This window comes from Heterocephalus glaber, unplaced genomic scaffold, assembly GCF_053883595.1.
Source record: "Heterocephalus glaber isolate CG9 unplaced genomic scaffold, H.glaber_assembly_v1.0 deba00000470, whole genome shotgun sequence".
NCBI classification, from domain to species: Eukaryota; Metazoa; Chordata; class Mammalia; order Rodentia; family Bathyergidae; genus Heterocephalus; species Heterocephalus glaber.
Window position 1 is genome coordinate 22,787,363 of NW_028258145.1, and position 19,441 is coordinate 22,806,803.

General features: G+C 35.2%; 1 protein-coding gene and 1 pseudogene across 9 annotated transcripts in view; both read right to left on the reverse strand.

Annotated features, from left to right (window-relative positions):
• Window positions 1-19,441, reverse strand: part of Ctnna2 (catenin alpha 2) — a 1,179,603-nt gene that overhangs the window by 895,080 nt on the left and 265,082 nt on the right. The window lies entirely within an intron of this gene.
• LOC106009356 (nucleoporin p54 pseudogene) overlaps window positions 273-19,441 on the reverse strand; it is a 34,770-nt pseudogene continuing 15,601 nt past the window's right edge.

Consider the following 19,441-nt stretch of genomic DNA (forward strand, 5'->3'; position numbering starts at 1 on the left):
GGGCTTTATTTGATTCTATTAGAACTTCTTTCCAACTGTCAATCATGCTTTTACTTTTTTTTTTTTTAAATCAGTAATTAGGATTTTATTTTGAAAGTTTTCATTTTTAGAAATAAAGGTTTAAAAAACAAGTTTCCAAAAACCAGTAATTCTGTTATATCCTAATTGCTTAGAATTGTTCTATAAACTCCAAATAAGTCAAATAATAAAAAAAATATATATTTTCAAATCTAACAGACAAAAAAGAAAACCACATTAATCACTAAATACTTTTGGATTTGGTTTACTCCTCCCAAGTTGAATTCACATATATAAAAACTGATGTCCTTTACATTCTGAATTTCAAATCTTGAACAGTCAAGTAATTATATAGTTTGTTATATGCAAAGTATATTGTAGGGCACTGGGAAAGGGGACTTTACTAGAACCTCTGCAGTAAGTCCTAGTCTCCTGCGAGCCATGGCAGCACAATGCAAATTAACTTATTTTACAGGAAAGGTAGAAAAAATGAGACTTGGAGAAGAAGCTGAGCTTTGGGCCTGATCATTGCTGCTCTGGGCAGCAAAGACAAAAGCCCGGAGTTTACCGCACCTTTTATTCAGTACATCAGGAGAAACAAATGTAACAAATGAAATGCAGAGAGCTCAGTACCTTACATCGGGATAAACAAAGTGTAACAAAAGACTGGGGGGTGGGGAAGATCCAAGAACAATGAGAAACTATGCAGATGAAGATTGGTTCCTCCCAGGATGTGGTGTAATCTGGTCCTGGAGCATCACAGCATCACCGGATCACTAAGGTCTCAGTTGTGACCAGAGGCCAAAATGGAATTATGTCTCGAAATGCCATAGCTGGTCTGTAGGCAGGAGAACTAAGCCTAACCAAATGATTATTCCCTAAAATTATGTAGCATTGTTCCCGTCATATCTCCCTTTCTTTTTGTTTTAGGTGAGGGTGTTTTTAGGAAAAGTGAGCACACCCAACAATGGCTTGTCCCTATGTATTGTGAGGATCTATAGTGTGTTTGACTGGCTTAGCTGTCTATAATAAGCGTAATTTCTCTCTCTTTTTTTTTTTTTTTTTGGTACCGGAAATCGAACTCGGGTCCTTGCTCTTGCAAGGCAGGCGGCAGAACCACTGAGCTAAATCCCCGGCCCTAAGCATAATTTCTCTTAATTGGGGCTGTAAAAGGATTAAAAATCTAGTAATTTTTTTAAACAATGTTGGCTAAGAAACTTAAAACTTTTGTTGAATTCAAATAAATATTGACTTCAGCTATACTTTTCTACTGGGTGTTAAAGACCAAGTTACAGAGAGACCTATATTAAATAAAATCAACCTCTTGCTATCTAATAAGGTCAATTAAGTCTCCGCAGGCACTGTCTTGGAACCATGAATAGAGCCTCTTAGCTCCTCTGTCAGTTTCAGCCATCAGGAATGTCACAGCCTTGCCTGACCATGTTGCTTTCTGCGAAAGCATGGGAGATATTTTCCTCCAGGTTACATTCCTTTGGCACACTTTTTGTTGGATTTTTACCGTTTTGATGTTCAGGAACCTCCCTGCTCAGGAGGTTGGGTTAATCACCAAAGATGTAGGATCTTGGAGATGGTTCCCTCATGTCCTGGATCTTTTAGTTGTAGTTGTTGTAGTTGACCTTGGAGGGCCAGGGCCAAAATATTGTCTGTCATCTTAGCCTAGATACCTTTTTAGTTGTGGTCTCTAAACTTTGGTTGTTGAACACCCAGAAGAGAAGATCAATAACGTTAGCGTTGTAAGAGGAGTAGTGAACTCAATTATTATAATTTTACCTGGATATTAAGCATTTTGGAATAAAAATATAGTTAAAAGACTGTTATTATTGCCAATCATGCTTGCTCTTGTGGTTGAATCCCAAAGTAGTTATCTTTTTATAGGATGCTATCTAAGGAAAATATATCATCCTACAGGTGTGCCTATTATCACAGGTGGCTGGAGTGTAAGAGAAGGGCAAATATCTGAATCAAAAGGTTATTACCATAAACAATATGTTGGAAGACCCATACAATTAGAGGGCATGAATACATTTTGTACACCAGAAAAGGAGCAGTAATAAATATCACAATTATATAAAACCTTATGTTCTTCAATGTAGCTTGGTACGAAAAGCATCTTTCTAATAACACTCTTTTGTTTATGCCACAGAAATTAATCTTTTGAAGATGACCAATGTAGGCATATCACAATAACATGTTTAGAACTCAACCAATGTAAACATTTTATAACATATTTAGAGCTTAATCAATGTAAACATTTTATAATAACATATTTAGAACTTAAACTTCAATGAAAACCAATGTAATCAATTTATAATAACTGCTGGCCTATAGGCAGGAGAACTAGGCCCAATCAAATGATTATTCTCTAAAATTATGTAGCATTGCTCCGACAGTACATATTTCATATTTACTTGTCATAGAAAGCAGAATGGAGAATAATACTGTGATGTTTAAGAAAATGCTGTATTAAAAACTTTAATTAGGGGCCAGGGATTTAGCTCAGTGGTGCTGCCACCTGCCTTGCAAGAGGAAGGAACGGAGTTCGATCCCCAGTGCCAAAAAAAAAAAAAAAAGAAAAATTTTAATTAGGTACTTCTCTCTTTTAAAGTATGTATAGCTTTTTACATGTTATATCTTTTTTTTTTTTTTTTTTTCTGGTATTGGGGATTGAACTCGGGACCTTGCGCTTTCAAGGCAGGCACTGGAACCACTGAGCTAAATCCCGGCCCTACATGTTAAATCTTTTGAAGGTTATTTTAGAAGGCAGGTGAAGTGACTAGTTTATTTCAGATTTAGTGAAGAGTAATTTTTCAGCAATCTCAAAAATCCAAGCCAGGAGAAGATCATTTTCTTTGTTTTTTCTACATGTGCTCATTTCATTCTTAAGGAAGGCCCGATGCAGTAAGAGGACACATTTCACAAACTTCTAACACAGCTTTGTGAACTGTCAACTAAAGACACCACCTCTGATGTAGATGATTTCATTCAATCCATGTTCTACCAACTTTATATCTCTAGATCATCTTTTATAATGCTAATCAAGTGGCTAAGGCCTTGCTGTTGTTGTTTCAAATGCTGTTTGATAATCACATAATAGATGTGCATCCATGTAATATCTCTATTCAGATCTGACTGCTCCAAAATGGTTCTGGATCTTGATTTGGGACATCAGTTCATTTAGTTGGCCCTTGAACTGAGTAGGTGCATTTAATTCAGACTGAATTGTATCTAGCTGAACTCGCAACTGCTCTTCATCAGCTTGGATGATATAATCACTCTTACTTAGAATTTCCTGTTTGATTAGGACCTGTAAGGTTCTATGGGAAAGATTCATGAATTTCCTCTTGTATTGTGCAATTTTAGTCATACTTATATTTGATTTTTTTGTAGCTCACTAGTATCTTCAGATATGATCTGATGCTGCTTAGTCATCTGATCTTGAACTTTTAGTCTTCGGAGAAGTTATTTAAAGCCCACCATGGGTACAGGAATTGACTTTTCAGAATCCAGGTTATCCACCTTGGCTTGTGCCCAAATAATAGGATCAACACGGGCAGGAGGATTCTGTAAAAGCTGCTTGATCTGTGCAGGAGAAAGTTCTGTTCTAGTCATAGAAAGGGTTACACCAAGTTGCTATAGTTGTGCTTTTATATTGGCTTGTTCAAAATGAGCATATAGTGTTGTATCTGGAACTCTTCTTGAGATACCATTTGGAGAATGCTAAACAACATATATAACTACTTCTGTCCTTAAACCACCAAAACAAATTTTCTTGTGTGAATTCCACTGGTGGAATATTATTGTTGAAATATCCTTTTCCCTTTCCCCTAAAAGCCTGCAGTTGATTCCATTTTGCTAAAATAGCATCTCTCTCATCTCCCAATAGTGTTGGAGCAGAAAAAGCACTCACAGTATTTATCAGCTGGTTGGACTGGTTAGGAGCTTGTGTAGGCTGAATGAATAGATAGCGTAATGTAGATTGTTGCTGTTGCTGTGTATTAAATCCTCCAAATCCCAGTACAGTTCCCAAACCAGTACCTAAACCAGTACTAGTTCCCGATGTTGTGCCAAAACTGGTACCAAATACAAAACCTTTGTTCTGAGTACCACCAAAGAGTCTAGTAGTGCTTGTGTTAGTGGGGGCAGAAAAGCTGAATGCAGAACTTGCAGTTGTAGATGTTGTCCCAAATCCTCCAAACCCACCGCAGGTGCTGCAGTGGCTGCAGTGGTGCCCGAGGTACCTGAGGGAATCTCAAGATTGAAGGCATGTCTCAGGAGCAGGGGACCAAAGCAATGCTCTCACGACGCAGCAGTGTGCCCAGTCACGCTTTTTCAACCATACCAAATGTGAGAAATCCAACATGTCCATTTCTCAGCAGCTGCTGTCATTGTTAGGAATATCACTCTCTCCCCAAGCTCCAACTAGGTGACTTAGAAGGCTTTAAAATATTCACTAGTGATAAACATGACCTCTAATGTCATTTATACAACTTGGAATGTAGGAATAATTGATCTTCCAATGTTACAATTTCCCAAGAAGAAATGTCTCCCCATAGTGCTAACGCTTAGGAACCTAACTTTTTTGCTACCATGTAGAGTGAAAGTGAAGAAGACAATTACTTGAATAGCAGAAATTACCTGATATTGAGCAAGAGACTTTATTCAAACTGAATGTGTTATGTTGAGCTCTTTTGAAAAATAATGACCATGTTTATGGAATATTTAAAGATTAAATATTCAGTTCAGATTCAGTCTTATTGTCCTTTTTTTCGTAACCATGCTTCTTATCAGAGCTATTTCCCAAAGTTCTCCTAACTCTGGTGCCTTTAATTAATACTACTATTCACATTCAATTATTCAGGGAATGGCTATAATCCCGAGTGACCCCTTGCCTGGTCCACAGAGCCTATAAGAAAGGTATAACAATCAGTCCTTGTTTCATTAAAACAAAACCAATGAAACAAAAATCCACACTCCCAGTGGCTTAAAACAATAATAATCTGGTATTTCATGAGAAAGTGCAGTTTACTCTGAACTTCCCCATGCAGACTCATTCATCTAAAAAGTAAAACATGCCCACATGGCTTCACTCACATTTAACAGTAAGCTGTAGGTGGGAGCCTAGGATCACTTAGGATGAGGAAATTTTTTAAGTAGTCTTTCATATTGGGTCTTTATGCTTTGGTTCTCTTAGCCCAGTATTACAACAGTGAGTAGCAAAGGTTACAAAACTGCTTGTGGTGTGAGTGCAAAACTCACTGTTACTTCTTCTACAATTTGTTAGTAAGCCTTAGGGCAGGCCCACATTCAAGAGTTAGATAACCAGATTCTATCTCTTGATGAGACAAGTAGTGAAGCCATATTCAGAAGGAGCACTGGAGGACCTCCTTCAAAGATGGCAGCCATCTTTGAAAAAATGCTTGTAATACAAGCTCAGATTGCATTCTAACTCATACAAAGGAATGAGTGCACTCCAGCTGCTGCTGGCTGAAGCTCAGATTGCATTAGTATCCATCTAATGAACAGAAAATAAAAGTCTTCAGCATGAAAGACATCTGACACATACATCTGTGGGAGCCATATTAGATTGCACAGATATAAGATATTTTCTTTATGGCAGAAAGTTCTGTTGAACAGAACAGCCTGAGATCAAAGGACAAGACAAAAATGTAATATGAGCACAGGTAATAGTAACAACAATAATGGTGATACCATACCAAGATTTCTTCCCTGTGGTACTGGTAATTATTCCCAGAGATGAGTTCAAATTAAATTCCTTCTGTAAATGCTCCCTCAAAAACGAATTTCTAAGAAGCTTATGCTGTGAGGCCAGGAGATCCAAATGTAACTAATATTTAAGGGTAGCTGCAAAACAAAGCTTACCTACAATTATTGGCTAAGGACAATGTGGGAGCTGGATTCTAGTTAATCCAATGGCTAAACCAGAAGGACTGTAAAATGAATGTTAAATAGGAATGCTGTCCTGGAGTGGGTGACTTGATTTGACTGAAGACCTTGGCAGCTAAAAAAATAACAAGATAAATATACCAACAAACTTTATGGAAACTTTCACTCCAACAAAATCAATGGTGGCCTAAAGAGGAATTCACATTTGAGCACATCAGTCCCTAGCCAGCATGTTACCAGCTGGCCCAAGGAATGTCTGCTGTCTAAATGATTCCCCCTTTTTAAAGATCAAACATGCTCTCTATATGGGAAGATATCAGCATGAAGTCACATTAACAATCAAGAGGATCTGGAGAGACCTAAGGTAAAAATTTTTGACATATTTTAAAGAAAAAAAAGGTATACTAAGCAAGAGACTTTAAGAATATCCAGACAACCTATTTTCAGTTTTTTTAAAGGCCCGAGATGGGCTCTTATTTTTTATATGAAATTAAAGTGTGTTATTGTGCATGTGTGTGTGGGGATAACACATTCGTGTGTAAAGCTTATATTTAATAAATCTTCTGAAAACACCAGCAAAAAATATTCTCTCCTAAATTTTAATTCTCAAACTTTAGAAACACTATCTCCTTGCATAATTGACAATTCTGGTCATGTGAAGCTATTGTAGATGCATTCATTAAGAAAGTAGTTACTGAATATTTATTGGGTCCTGTTTTAAGACAACAAGGCTGGGAAATATCCCAAGAATTCATCTGTTTTGAAAAAGAAGTTTTTATTACATGCAATGTATATACTGGGGACTGAAAATATACACAAATAAGAATGTTCTCAGAGTAATTACACTCTGAAGAATGGGAGAAGGACAGATTATGAGATTATGTAAGTAACAAAAACGCTAAACAGGGTAGAATATATACCATTAGAGTCTCAAATTGTTGAAGCTGCACAAACACAGAAAGATCATATCTAATTGTGGAAATTCTGATCCCTTTCTTGGATTACCTTTAAACTACTGTTTGAGGATTAAGTAGGATTTTTGCTATAATCCTACTTAAGAAAAAAACGTGATTTCCAGCTAAAGCCAGGTGGGAGAGTGATAGGCATGGAGAGAAGCATAGGTTCTGAATGCAGGGAGTTGGGCAGGGAAGGAGACAGGCATGTGTTCTCACATGCTTTGACATGATGGGATGTAGGGGCACATCTTGCTGGACTGGCAGCCTGTGAGTCAAATAACAGCTTCTCTCTCTCGCTCCTTCTGTCATCTTACTCAATATGCATATAGAATTTATATTTTAACAGGATCCCTAGGCATTTTAATGCATACTAAAGCTTGGAAAACACTTAAGTAAAGGAATATTTGAAAATATCAAGTCAGAGAATGCAGCTTATTTAGAAGGTTTGTGGAAAAAAGAATATGGGATTCGTGTCTCTGAAAATATCTGAGAAATAAAAAGAGATATTCTTTTCTTCTCTGGCAATTTCATATATAAGAATAATTTTGACCAAGATTCAACAAGTGTTTATTGAACGAGCATTAAAAATTGATTTTACATATATTATCTCATTTTATCTTAAGTACATTTGTGCCCAAATGCTTGTTTTAGGAAGTTTAAAAATGCACTTTTAATATCCTATTTCCAAAGTTCTAGGAAATAATTATCTAAGGTACTCACTTGTTTTTCTTCTCTCCACACCACTCTGGTCTCCCAGACTATTTCATGGCCTCTAGAGAACCAACAAGGCTTCTTATGATGGATCTCAAACTCACAGAGGTATGTAAATTTTGCATTTGTTTCTTAGAGTTGAATTCTTTCTGTTTCTTACAGATTTAATTTTATAAACATTGATTTCAATGTTTGACAGTGACAAGTTGAAGAAACTACCCAAAATCTCAGTAAGTTAACACAGTAAAATTTGATTTCTCTTTCTTTCCACAATGTAATGAGGGACAAGTGCGGTGATGAGGAGATCTGGTTGTATAATGTCTCCAACTCCATTCACTCAATAGCTCCCTTCTCTAACCTCAAGGTCTAGCCCAGTAGTCTCTGTATCACTTATCAGGGAAGAGAGAAAGCAGAAATGTTGTAGAAGCCAATAATCAAAATGGTATACCTTCTGAGCCTTACTCAACATCACTGGAGGATTTTAAAGGTAGCTTCTATCTATTCCAAAAGGAAAACAAAATAGTTTTGAGAGCAGAGCCTGCCATACTTCATCAGTATCACATCTCCAATTATGCATTTTAATCACAAATCACTATTTCTTTAGCTGCTTCATTATAAACTGAATCTGCTGTAGGGTGTTTTAATAATGCTACTGATACATAATTTTTAACACTATTTTATGGCCTATGATTTTCAAATTAATAAACTTCAACCTATGTGTATGTAGATATTATAATTCTATCTAGATACTTATTGCTAATATAAATACACAATATATTTTCATTGGTTGAATGAAACTTGATTAGTGATATATGGACTGTAGCTGTATGCTATTGAAATGAGGAAACACACTATGGAGATAAATGAAATCAGACTACTGAGTTATCTTTAAATTTAGAAGATAATATTCTTTAATATGAAATCTTACTTTTTAAATAAAAGGCAATTAATAGATATTACCAGTCAAATTTACTGTAAATTGTTCAATTTATTCTCATCAAGACTTTTATTAACTTTGAGTTTTCTTTCCCCACTAGAGAGTGGGAATTGGTGGTATAAGTTAGAGGATTTTCTGTCCTACACAGACCTACTAAGATAGTCACCTGGGTAACTGTATATTCCCAAGGATACCACCAGTCCATTTTTGTCTTTGATCAACTTCACTATTCCTATTTTTCACCAGGGGTGGGGAGTGGATGGAGGGGACTGTTGCATGAAAATCAGCCTTAAGGTACTCTGTGTACTACACTGCTGACAAACACTTTTAAACATGATGCAAACGAATTTCATTATTTCATATTAAACAGTGTAGATAAAAGACTATTATGTCTGAAACTCCTGTTCTAGCCTTACTTTTCCTCTAGTGAGTTGCAACATCTAATGGACAGTTTCTAGAAGTCAGATTCCTGATCATTAGAATGTCTTCAGACAATGCAACCTTCCCATACTTCAGATGAAATACTGTATGACTTCGTGACTGTGACTTTATTATAAAGCAAATCCATGACATTACTTGATCATATTAAGTTTGAGGATGATATGATAGAGATGGAAAATGATGCTTCTATACCAAGATGTTAGACAACTGTATAAAAATGATAAATAGTGTAATATTTCTAATGTATAACCTACCTTTTACCTTGAAATGCCCTTTGAAATAAGAGACAGGAAATAAACAGACAATATTGATAGTCAAGGAGAAAAAACATACAACTCATAAACACCAAAACAGTTATTTTCTGGATGGAAAAGGCAATGGAAAAAAAGCTACACAGAAAGAAGCTGGGGGCCAAAGAGTCCAATAAATTCAAACCAACTGCTGCTGCATGAAAGAAAAATATCAAGGTTTGTGGAAAATGAATATAAGGTTGCATTACTCAACAAAACAAGAAAGATACATAATGTCATTGATCTTATTCTACACCTGGAAAAACTGGCTTGAACTTACAACTTCATTTTCCCATGGAGAAATGCAAGTTGAACATTATAAAGAAAAATGGACTAAAAATATTTGTAAAGAGAACCAGGTTATTATCTCCATTGTTAATCATAAGACTGTCAGTAAACAGGAAAACACCTAGAAGATTTAAAAAGTAGAGTAAGACCCTAAATTACTGTGACAAGAGCATTTTCATTATAGCTCTAGTTAACTAATGGCTAATCCTGAATAAAAGAAAATGCATTCCAATCACTAAAGTACCTTTAAAACACTTTGGCACTCTTGGTGTAGGAGATTCTCATCCAGAATAAAAACGAGTCACATAAAATTGTCTCAGTGCATGAGATATGGAAACTAAATATCTTTAGAACTAGATTAAAAATAATTACTATTAAGTTCATATCATTGCAGAATATATCAGTTTCAGAATATATCATTTTTCTTGAATACTGGACATGAGGTCAGAATGAGCAGAACAACAAGAATCTCAATTATGTTAGTAACCACAGTTGTTTTGATCAATATAGACTATTAAAAACAAAATATAAGTAAAATTTAAAGGGTGCTGATTTTTAACCATGACTTGTCTGAAAAATGGAAGAAATGCATAAATTGTCTTCAAACTGTTTTATTACTTCTTTTTTGTTTTATTTATGATCCAGGAATACTATCCAAAAGGATATTTGATTCAGAATTGAAAACAAAACTAATAAAAATCATGATGTATACGCATTCTGTTTAGATCAGTGATGTTTTTCTCAATGGAGAAATAATAGAACTGAAGAGATCTCTCCAAATGGAGCTCCATTTTTTTCTTAAAAATGTTTCCTGTTGACTTACCTGTTTTCCAGTGTCTTCCTTGGTACTTCTCTTGGATTCACACCTGGAATGAAAGACTTTTGGGGCCCAAACATATCCTAGCTAATCAATCAAAATCGATCACAGAGCTAAGCCAAGTCTTAATTCTTCTCTTAAATTTTTTAGAGGTTCATTTTTACTAGATATGTTACAGCACATACTGAAACAAAATAATCCTTCCATTGTTATGTTTTGAGGGATCATAATAAAAAGAAGATGGAAAATGCCAGTAACAATGGAGATCTTGAGAAAAACCCATGTGACAGTGATGGATCCGAAAAAGGGCTTACACTTACAGCATAGGATGCCGCTTATGTTTTAGTTTCATTTCCTTTACAAACATTCCTTGTGTGTGTGACACCCTGGGACAGAAGGCAGAGATAAGAAACAGAAAGTTCCAATTTCTCTGTTTATCCCAGTTCAGGTACAACCAAAACTTCATACAGAGGAACTTTGGCTTTTGGACCTCCCTATTATCTATAGGTCAAGTCATACTAACCACCTATGAAAACTGAACAGAGAAAGAGGGGGATTCAGCTGTCACTTAGGGTGACTGAAGCCTCAAGACTAAACATTTAACTCTATGTAACCACTATGCAGGCTTTTGTTAGTTGTTGGAAGTCTACGTATGAACTGAGAGAAGGAAAACAACCTGGAAGAGGGCAAAGGCAAAGGGCTGGGTTTCTTCTAATCAGACACAGTACTCCATGGAGAACCTGACCCTCTTATTTCTTCAGATGAGCTGTCTCATACAGGTAAGCAGCCATCATTTTGCATTTTGGAAGAAATAGGGATATTGTTGGAATAAAAATGGGGTTGCCTGTGTCAATTCTAACCCCTCAAAAAGTAACAGTGCAAGGAAGTTATGAAGGTAGTGTTCCTACTAATGATTATGGATAGTAACTACCCCAAAAGACTCTGCCAGACTTCAGTCTTGCACAGAACCCACCACAAACTTATACAAGTACTTTTGGCAGGACCTTTGCCCGGCCACTGTCTACTCAACCTCAGGTTGATGCCATTCTTATATAATCATTTTGACCAAAGACTATTATTTTGGAATAGTAATGTAACTATCCCCATTTTTGTCTTTAAAACTTCCCTTTCCTTAACTGCTTTGAATATGCTAATAGTTTACTATGGCATATTCCCATTGGGATGCTATTCCTATATAAATATCATTATTCTTCTTTCTACATAGTAGTGGCTGCTGAGTTTTTCTTTCTAGGAGTGAATGCTATCATCTTCTAACTCATAAGCAACAGCACAGCATTCTGTCCCTTGGCCTCCTGAAAGATGGAAAATCATAGATATATTATTGCCTTCTCTAGTCTATCTTGGTTCAATACCTAAAACTATAGGGAATCTTCTCCCAGTCACACAATGAAGGGAGTGGAAGGACTTCCTATCATGCCCCATGTATATCTTGAACTTATTGGGGTTGGGTATTTTAACAAGCGTGTTAGTTAATTAGTTAAAATCAGGAATCATGCTCTGCCTGAGACTGATGGAGAACTTGCTAACCACATGAGAATCACAGACTTGGCCACCAACCCACAGAACGTTCTATGGAGTGAAAGGGAGAGATAATGCCATTTCTTAAGTAGAAGGTCTCTAGCCACAGTGCAGTAGGGTCTCTGCCCTCCAAGTCCTTTGCTAACTACTCCACATCAAACTCCATGTTGTTGTACAACTCCTGCTCCTCATGGGTCACAGGGTCTGCAGTTTCATTATTGGCAGGGATGAAGATTTTCTCTTGGTTATCCATGAACAAATCCATCAAAGTAATGAGATAACTACAGCCTTCTGAATGAAGCTACCACTCACATCAGAATGAAGGTTTGTCACCACATCTCATTTCTGTGTAAAAGTAGCAAATGCCCCTGACATCATATGTTGCTTCTTTCCTTGGGAACAACCTTTAGAAATTCTGCTGTAGTCTGTGTTATCTTTGTCATTTTTCTGGGCAAATATCAACTCATCTAGGGCTTCAGTGCCAGATTCCTGAATATCTTTGAGGCAAATTAAACATTGATAAATCTTTCTCATTTTTTTTTGAATAGCTTTCACAGAATGCATGCATCTAGCTAGCTACTAACCCTTTCTTATCAGTTGAATCTTCCCCATACATCTTACCACTCCATGCCACCAAGATAAAGTGCTAACTCTTGCAGCCATCCTCAAGGTTTGCAGGTGGCACATCGATGACCATAAATACATATCACTTATTTCCGTAGATCAGAGCTGAGCTGTATACCAGCCCCTTGCTGAGTTTATAGGGAAAAAGTGGTAGTGACCAGGGAGTTTGTGTTTTCCAATATCTACCAATTCCACAGAGCCACCTAACTGCTTGGTATCCTCCATGCTTCTGACATCCTGGAGAAACACTGTAGGTGGCCATCCATTTTGAAAGTTTCTTAATATAGCAATTCTGATTTTCAGAAATATGTGTAAATAAGAAACTGAAGATGGACATTGTTTAAGGGGAATGCAGATCTTAATGATTCCACAGAGTCCCCAGCTACACCCCATAGTGTAGGCACACCCCTAGAGCTCTTCCTATTCTTTTCTTTAAAAAAAGTAAAAAATATAAAAAGAGGTATTAGATGACATCAAATTCAAAGATTTAGTTTTCCTAGATCGAAAACTAAAACCAGAGATAAAACTAAGATTGTTCAGAGAAGCTCAGCTTAATTAATGGTGAGGCCATCCTGCTCTGCTTCTGTGGAGGAAGCAAACAAAATACACTGGATCTCTCTGGAGATTATTATACCAAGAAAAGCAAACTCTTGTTATTTAAAGCTTTGGGTTTGAGAGGGAGAAATATTAGCTATAACAGTCACATTTATATTTAAAGATTTATTTTAAATTTATTATATGATATTGCAGTTGACTGCTACCATTTCAGTGAAAGCCCATAAAGAATCGATCAATATTTTTAATTATGACATTAAGAAATTACCAAAGCAGTAGGTTCATGAAGGCTGCAATTGGAAGTAAATCAATTCATTTATTTCCTTTCTGCCTATAGGAAAGATTATGTTCTAATGAATATAAATATTTAATACATTTGAACTTTCATCCCTTAAATACTCCCATATGAATCCACATCAGGGAACTATAATGTAATTATTATAAGGAGAAACAAATTGCAGCCCATTCAAATACAGTGCTCATATTAAGGGCTTTTAAAAAGGCAATGCTGTTAAATATGTTTATGCTTTCAAAAGACAACTGAATTTCATTTGATCAATGGGAGCATAAAAATATAAAGAGCAATGACAAGAAAATGGAAGAAAATGATTGCAACAGTATGTATTGACTAACATACCAACAAATACTTTTAGAAATTCAAAATAAAGAGCCAGACTGACTTAATAGCACCACCAAATTTAAACTGTCCTTGAGTTGCAAGAAATGTTTTCTTTAATTTACAACTTCAAATAAGTCAGACCAAGAGTTCATTTAATCTTTATGATGATACATTATGAAATGATAAAAATGAAACTAAAACAGCTTTCTTCAAAAAAAACCTTATCTAAATATGTACTTTAAATACTGTGTATACGGCTTTTCAGTTTATGTTCAAATTTCACAAAGGAAAAAAATCAAGCATTCACAAAAAATTGGGTTTTCACATATTTAATTTGAAAAATGTTTCATGATATCTCAAAGTTTTCTGGCATTTATCTGATTCTTCAATTTTTATTGATTAGATAAGATGGAAATTATTATTTAACAAATAATTCTAGCACATAATATCTAACTTACACACACCATATATGTAGATTTTAGTGAAGTGGAGATTCCAGTGTCCCCAAGAAGCACACATGGAAAAGCACAGAGGACTTTTTTCTTTCGTACCTACTCTACCACACTGTGTACTTCATAGGTTAAAGGTTTTTCCAACATAAATTCAGCAGTAAGAGGCAAACTGCTTTCTAAAAACAAGATCACAAACACTACAATGTGTTTTAGAGATATTTAGAAAAAAAGAAAGAGCTGCTCTCCTACTTGTACATAATTATTTCAAATTTGCCCAGAATCACTTAGCATTATTATACATTATGATGATTAGTTTAATGTAATAACTTAGCTAGTCAATAACACCCAGTTATTTAATCAACACTAATCCATGTGTTGCTTTCAAGGTACATTATAGATAAATTAACATCTAAGGAAAGGGAATTATCCTCAATAATATGAGTGGGTCTCATCCAATCAGATAGAAAATCTTAAAAATAAAGATTGAGGTTTGCAAGAAAAGAAGATTTTCAGGACTTAATCACTTACTGCTACCTGAGCATTCAGCCTCCTTACTTCCCCTACAGAGTTAGTACTTGGTAGCCCAACAGTTCCTAAAATCTTTTACACTATATATATATATATATATATATATATATATATATATATATAAATATTATTGGTTATATTTCTTTGAAGAACTCTGACAGAATACCTATATATATATATATATTACATATATGTGTGTATAGGTATGCATATGTATGTACATATATTTACATGCATACCTATATATATGCTTTGGAGATTGGTGTCATACATGTATGTGTGTGGGTATATACGTTTGGTAAGAAAAGCCTTCCTGAGCAAGTATCTTTAATTAGCATTTATATAATATTATAACATCTTTGTTGTACTTTATGTTGTAACTATACCACAGGCTTAGTGATTTATAAGAAAAAAACCTTTTTATCTCATGATTCTGGAGGCTGGGAAAACCAATATGAAGATTCCAGTATCTAGCAAGGGCTTTCTTACTACATTATTCCATGGCAGAAAGCAGAAGGGCAAGAGTGAGCAAGGGCCAGAAAACAACAGGGGCCCAGATTGGCTTTCATAACCAGCCTATGCTCAACATGCCTAACCCACCCCACCCATAAATACATTAATCTAGTCATGAGGGAAAGGCTCTCTTGATATAGTCATGTCTTATTCAGACCAACATACCAACATTGTTATGTTGGAAATTAAGTTTTCAACACATGAACTTTGGAAAATACATTCTAACTATAGCTCTATGCATCAGTCACTGATTTAAGTGTCTCGCATACATAACAACCACTCCACAATACAGGTGCTATTATTCCCATTTTGCAGATAATCAAACTGAAGTCAATGGACGATTAAAGGATTATTCCAGTATCACAGAGTTCATAACTGTTGGAGTCAGGTTATGAATAAAGATTTCCTAGTTCTTTAACTTATGCTTTCTTTTTTTCCATTAAGTTTATTGGTGCATTTTAGGTATAAAATAGTTACATTCATCATTGGGATCTTGTACCTTTACATGGCATACCTTGGTTCTTATTTTTTCCCCATTCCCCTGCCCTCCCTTCACCCCCTCCACCCTTCCCTATTTACAAAGACATTGTTTCCATTTTTTTCTTTTCTCATATTTTTTCTTTTCCTTTCTTACCTTTCCCCTACCCCTCCCAAATCCCCAGCTCCTTTAGACCTTTTCTTCCTATTGCACAATATCAATTATACATTTGTAAAATTACAATATCGAGATCTAGGAGACATTACCACAGATTTCACAGAATTTAAAAGGATATAGAAAGCATATTACAAAAATCTTTTTTGAAATAAATTTGACAACTTCTAAGAAGTACCTTGGAAGACAAATTAATGAAACTAACTCTGGAGGAAATATAAAATTTGCATAGCACCTATTAAAGAAAGTATATTCCTAGCTAAAAAACCTACCTATATGACAACAATAGGCTCATATACATTTTAACTGATAAATTATATCAAACATTTAAAGCAGAAAAAAGAAGGAACACTTCTCCCCTCATTTTAGGAACTCAACATTGTGCTAATCCTAAAACTGAATAATGATACTAGAAGAAAAATGTATGAACATACATAGAAATTTGTTTCACAAAACAAACTATTAGAAGTCAGATCTGTCAGGATGTAGAAAATGGTTTTATTATAGGGATGGCAGTGTTGGTTCAGCATTGGGAGATCCACCCCCAAAAGTAATCATTTTAACAGAGGAAAGGAAAAAGCCCTATGATCCTGTCACTAGTTGGGAGAAAAAGTATTGGACTAAATTCTACAGCTGTTCATGGTAAAAGCTATCAGGAGACTAGAAGTAGAACAGAGCATTTTAAACAGATAAAAGACATGTACTCCATATTTCCAGCAAAAATGCCTTATATGAATGGAAAAGATACAATGCTTTCTCCCTAAGGTGGGGAACAAGGACAGATATGCCTACTCTTCATCTGTCCATTAAACTTTGAAACATAGGCCCGAACTAAAATAGTCTGGCAATAAAATGACACAAGTAGGATAGGATTGGCAAGATAGAAGCAAAATCTTTATATGTAGATGAAATGATCGTCTACAGAGAAAATACTAAGAAATCTCTAGGAGCCCCTTGTATTTGAAATTAGCAGGATTAGAAAACACAAGGTACATATAAAAATTCAGGTCTATGTATAGTTGCTATAAATGAAGAATTGGATATTGAAATTTAAAAGTTATGTAGGAGTACAGAGGACCTAGAAAAGTAAAAAAAAAATAACAGTGTTGGAAGACATTTATTACCTAATTTTAAGACTTCCTCTAAAGCTACAGTAATTAAGGTAATGTTGGCACAAGGAAAGACATACAGATCAATGGAATAAAACAGAGAATCTAGAAACTTGCTGGAAGATAAGTTAGGTAGAATTCTTGATGACATTGGCATAGGAAAAGACTTTATGAACAAATCTTCAGTAGCACGGGAGCTAGCACAAAGAATCAACAACTGGGATCTCATCATATTAAAAAGCTTCTGCACTGCAAGAGAAACTACCAACAGAGCTAAGAGACAACCTACAATGTGGGGAGAAATTTTTAGTAGCTGTACCTCAGACAAAGGTCTACTATTGAGAATATATAAAGAACTGAAAAAAATCAGAGCCCCCCCAAATTCAAAGACCCAATTCAAAAATGGGCATCTGAAATGAACAGATATTTCTCAGACAAAGAAGTAAAAACAGCAAGTAAATATATGAAAAAATGTTCAACATCACTGGTCATTCAAGAAACGCAGATGAAAACAACACTGAGATTCCACCTTACCCCACAAAGAATGGCTGCTATCAAGAAATCAACCAATAACAAATGCTGGTGGGGGTGTGGAGAGAAAGGAACCCTTCTCCATTGTTGTTGGGAGTGCAGACTGGGGCAACTACTGTGGAAATCCATATGGAGATACCTCAAAGAACTAGGGCTACAGGTCCCACTTGACCCAGTATTCCCCTACTGGGAATCTTCCCCAAAGAATTAAAAGAATCATACCACAGCGATATATGTCCACCCATGTTCATAGAGGCATAGTTTGTAATAGCTAAAGCTTGGAAACAGCCCAAGTGCCCATCAACTGGAAACTGAATAAAGAAGATGTGGATTTTTTATAAAATAGAGTACTACTCAGCCATAAAGAATGAGAAACTAGAGACAATTATAGCTAAATGGATGCATATTGAGGCCATACTCTTAAGTGAAATAAATAGGACACACATGTGTAAATACTGAATAGTTTCTCTAGTGTGAGAAACTGAAAGTGTAAATAAGGATGAAAATGATTAAAATGAATAACCGATAATTTGAAATAGGAAAAGGTAACAGGGTGTGGGGGTGGTAGGAGGGGAAGGGGAAAGGGAAGAAGGGAAAGGAAAAATTATGAGAAAGAAAAATAATGGAATCAAAGTCTGTGTAAATAGGGAAGGGTGGAAGGGGTGAAGGGCGCACAGGTAATGGGAAAAAATAAGAACCAAGATACATCATGTTCAAGTACAAACATCCAATGATAAATGTAAATGTATTGTATACCTAAAATGTACCAATAAAGATATAAATTAAAAAATAGAAATAGAACCACACATATAAGGTCCACTGATTTTTGAAAGATTATTTAACATTAACATTGTATGGAACAGAAACTCAACTCAAGAGCAGAGGAAAAGGCAGTATTTTCAACAAATTGTACCAGAACACTTGTTGTCCGTATGTAAAAAATTAACCTCAACCCTTTATTTCCATACATAAAAACAACTTGAAAGGATCTATGAACCTAAATATGAAAGACTAAAACTATAAAACTTTAAGAAGAAATTATAAGGGAAAATGTTCATGAATTTAGGGTAGGCAAGAATTTCCTAGGATACAAATATATGATGTATAAAAGAAAAAAATTGATAAATGAAATTCCATCAAAATTTCTAACTTTAAAAGACATTATTAAGAAAATGAAAAGCAGTCCTTAAACAGAACATGTTTATAATACATATAACCAATGACCAGAATATATAAAGAACACTTACAGCTCATTAATAGACAACCCAATTAAAAAGTAGACACAAGAAGATGATAAATAACAAATACACCACAAGGAAAGGTGTGCAACCCTCGAAACAGAAAAATACTAATCAATACAATAACAAGATCATATTATACAATCAGGGAGATTAAATTAAAAGTTTTAAAAGAACAAATGTCAGCTTAGGTGTGAACCAGTTAGAACTTTCTAATACTGCTAATGTGAATGTAAAATGATAAAGCCATTTTGGAAAACAGTATAGAAATTTCTTGTATTACTGTTAAGAACTAGCAGTTCTGTTCTTAAGTTTTTATTTAAGAGAAATGAAAACACATGTTCACAATAGATTTGTACATACAAGTTGACTATCCTTATAGGAAATTCTTGGGACCAGAAGTGTTTCAGATTTTGGTTTGAAAATGATAGCTAGTCCTGCTTTTTGTCAGGTTCCTGTTGCCTGGAGTCTTGTTTTCCACCCTTTAACTTTCAGTCTATGAGTTTCTTTTTGAATTAAGTGTGTTTCTTGTATGCAACATATTGTTGGATCTTGCTTCTTGACCCATTCTGCCAGCCTATTTCTTTTCATTGGTGAATTGAGACCATTAACATTGACGGTTATAACTGATATGTATTGTCTTATCCTTGTCATGACTTTTTCTTTTTGTTGGATTCTCCCCCTTTGCATTTAATTTC